Here is a 4,246-nt window from a genome sequence, read left to right on the forward strand (position 1 = left end):
GCATCTCAGCATCTCTGCATCTCTGCATCTCTGCATCTCAGCATCTCTGCATCTCTGCATCTCAGCATCTCAGCATCTCAGCATCTCAGCATCTCAGCATCTCTGCATCTCTGCATCTCTGCATCTCAGCATCTCTGCATCTCTGCATCTCTGCATCTCAGCATCTCAGCATCTCTGCATCTCTGCATCTCTGCATCTCAGCATCTCAGCATCTCAGCATCTCAGCATCTCTGCATCTCTGCATCTCAGCATCTCAGCATCTCAGCATCTCTGCATCTCTGCATCTCTGCATCTCTGCATCTCTGCATCTCAGCATCTCGGCATCTTGGCATCTAAGCATCTCAGCATCTCTGATATATATATATATATATATATATATATATATATATATATATATATATATATATCCCAAACCCAGACATTACTGTAGATGGCAAGAAGTACTTTGTGGGACTGCATCAGGGTATCCTGGTTCATGGCTGGGCATGGGCCTGGAACCCCGAGACTCTAAGTGAGAACTGGCAGGCGTTTGGCCACGTCCCCAGAACCCAGAGTCCTGAAACGCAGTCTAGTCTCCATAGACCTACATTGTTCAGTCACATAGGCCATTACAGCCCCTCCCAAAGTGCACAGGTAGAGGGCTTGACTAGGGGCCTCAGGCCCTAGGGATTTACAAACTAATGAAGGCCAGAGGGTGGAGCAAATTAAGCATTCTTCCCCAGATCCTCCCCTTTCTCCCTCCCTATTCAACTCAGGACTGCCCTGAGTTTCACGGAGCGTACTTCCAGATCCATCCACCATCCACCATGATAATAAACCCTTTTGGAACCAAGGACTTCCTTGTGTCATTGGGGCCTGCCGCCATCAATGCCTCCAGCCGCTGGAACCTTAGACTTTCTCATGCATGTGGGCCTCGCAGCGTGGAAAGCCCCCGGGACTCCACCACTGCTTCCACCTATTTTTTCCCACAGTACTTGCTGACTCTGGATCCAAGTGCCATTGCCGATTCATGAATGGCATTTCCTAGTGCATCTTAATGCTGATTGGCCAGCCCTCATGTCTATGATTTCAGGACTAACCTACCCTGTAGCATCTTCTCAACTCTTCTCCTTCGTCTTTTCTCCTGTGGTCCTCCTCAGACCCCAAGCCCAGGAACTAAAACCTCACCTAGCTTCTCTTTTGTCCAGCTATAGGCTGTTAGCTTCTTTATTCAATCAATACTTTAAATTAAGGAGCAGGGTCACATAGCTTGTGAATGGTGTTTCCTAGTGGATCACACTACCGCGGCTGATTCGTGCGAACTAAACTGGTGATATCCTGACAACGCAGACTGGATTCACTCCAAAGAACTAGTTCTAAACAGGTCTACATCCTTCTTTGCCCTATTAACCTTTCTTTCCACTACCTCTGGTGGGCAATGGGGTAGAAGGGAGGTTAAAGCATTTAAGTACCCTTATTAAACTAGGTTTTGAAAACTATAAGCCTACAGGTGGCGCACAACGTGAGTTAGGCAATATGGGTAACTCTGCTTCTAACATACTAGAGGAAAAAGCCAGTTTTCAGGGGTTAGCAGTGTTGTTTAAGGGGGTTGGCAAAATAGCTTCTGCCACTCCTGCCTTGTTCCCAGGGCGGATTTTTTTTGGTTTGATGTATACTATTTTATCATGTATACTATTTTAAAACAACTAGGGAAACCTGACAATTCTCTTCTGTTTGAGAAGATTTCAGAGTTGGCTTTGCACTAAGGGAGTTAGAGAGTTTGCAGATGGAGGTAGAAGTGCTTGGAAACAAAAAGAGCCAGTGAGGGAATTGGTGTCTGAGATAGGAATTTACTCCCCATTGAAAGTGGGATGCAAACTAGGCTGGAAGGTAAATTGCCGCCCTACTGCTCCACACACTTTCACTGCCAGGAACCTAGAGAACCTCAGTGATCAAGAGGCAGGAAGAGCAGGATGCAAGAAAGACTCAACCAGTTCTACATCACTTGAGGCTTTGCTTGGGGCTACAAAGGCACCTCTAGCTTTTCCAGTCTTTGTACAGCATATATGCTTGCTAACAACAACAGTGGACATGCTTATATTAAATTGACCTGGCAGCCTATAGAAATGCATTTAAGGATTCTATTGTTTTGTATGGTTTTTAATTCTCCATTTGTTAAAGAGGTGCTAAATAACCGGGCTACACAGCAAAGGGTGATTCCATAAGATTGGAAGAGATAGGTATCAGCTATACTAGAAGCTGGACAGCAATTACAATGGTTGTCCTGGCGGAGTCACAAAGCCACAAAAATACAACAACGTAATTTAGTGAGGGAGATAAATCCTACGAATGATCGGCTGCTTGATAAAGGAAATTATGTTGACTTTCAAGAACAAATCCAATCTGATGGTGGCATAATTGAATAATGTCTTGTTGCAGCTTTAAGAGCTAGGGACGTGATTGAGGAGCCTGGAAAAAAAATCCACCTTTTTCCTAAGATAATGAAGGGTTTTGGAGAAGCTTTTACAGAACAATTACAGAGGTTGGGTTCAGCTGTAAACAGAGCCGTATCAGACCCTGAAACAAGATAGTCCTTGATAGAAACGTTGGCATTTGAAAATGCAAATATCAAATGTAAGAGAAAAATCAGACCGCTGAAAGCACAAAGAGACCATATTTTGTGCAACGACCATTAGAAATAATTTGTAAGCAATTTCATCCGTTTATCATCTTTCGTTATACGGTTGGCAATTTGCTGGGTGATTCTGACAGAAATGTTTTAGAGAATATGTTTAAGGTAACACAAAAAATTCAGCCATGGTGGAGGTTAAAAAAAATACAGAGGAGATTCACTTGGTTATTTGGTTTACAAAGTCAATCAGTAGAAAATTCGACCACAAAAGCTAAGAGAACTCTTAAGGTTTTTCAAAACTTAATGAGAGATGTTAATCCATTGGTGCTACCTGTGCCTTTAATGGTCTAATATTTTCACATTTGGTATTTACATTTTCAAGGTCTCCATCAACACCTGCCTTGCATTGGGGTCTAATATGGCTCTGTTCACAGCTGAAACGAATCTTTGCAAACAAGCAAACAAACAAACAAAAAACCCAGTGAACTCTTCTCCAGAGCCTTGTATAATCTTTGTAAATGAGGTGGAACTTTTCCATGGCTCTTCAACTTTGTCCCAAATTCTTAAAGTTGCTAAGTAACATTGTCCTATAGTTTAGTTGTTAAATTGAATCTGTGTGGGGCCAGAGAGCCACAGTACTGGAAGAAGACAGTCCAGAGGTAGAATGGGTTCCAGATTAGCCATTGCAACTGCAGACCAGCCTCTAGTACAGCTGTTACCAATATCTTCCAGACTTGGGGAATAATTCAATTTTGAGTAGTCCAGTTATTTAGAAATTGCTTCACATAAGGCAAGTGCATCCCATATGAAATCATAACCTCTTGAAAATGCCTTAAGTCTACCACTTTATTAGGATGCCATCTTGACTTGTCATAAGAGTGTTCCACACAATTAGAAGGTATACGACTCCTAGAAAGCTGATGGTGATCTTGTAAACCCAGGCCACCCCTCCTCCCACTCTTACATAGCAACTGGCTAGAGTTTAATCCTTCCTCTTGAAACAGGCAGTTTAATCAGATTGTCCTCTGGTCTTTTCAGCTTTTATTTCACCCACTCAACTGCCCTCCAGCACAGTTTATTTTCCTCTTTCTTCCTGTGGGAAACTCTCACTCTCTTGCTCAGTCACCAGTACTGAGCGCTTTTGTTCCCTCCTCTCTGGCTTTCCTCTCCTCTCAAGCACTTCCACTAACAATCCCCCCCCCCCATTGCACAGCCAACTTTACAACAGTTTCATACATGAGAGAGCAGAGTGACCCCTTTTGTTTTCCCATTTCAACCATAATATGTTTCTCAGGCCCCTCCATTTTCACCCACAAATTTCTCAACTGCTCAGCCATTCTCCCAACCTTTTTGAAACAGAATATAGGATGAAGAAAATTAAAAATCCCCTCTGGGAGCAAAGTGCGAAATATTCCAGTGGTAGCAGCCACAATAGTTTTTTTTTGCTAGCATCTTGAAAAAAAAATTCATCTCTTCATCCTCTGCCATTTTCTCTATGGCGTTTGAAATCAGATTTACCATTGTGCCTAGCCTTATAACTGGGCACCACTTGTAGCCAGTGTTTGCTACTTTGTGGGTCCTGCTTCTTTCCACTCTTCTCTCTTTCCCCACCCTTTCATCTCTATAAAATGTGTT

This window comes from Grammomys surdaster, unplaced genomic scaffold, assembly GCF_004785775.1.
Source record: "Grammomys surdaster isolate TR1022 unplaced genomic scaffold, NIH_TR_1.0 724, whole genome shotgun sequence".
Taxonomy (NCBI): Eukaryota; Metazoa; Chordata; class Mammalia; order Rodentia; family Muridae; genus Grammomys; species Grammomys surdaster.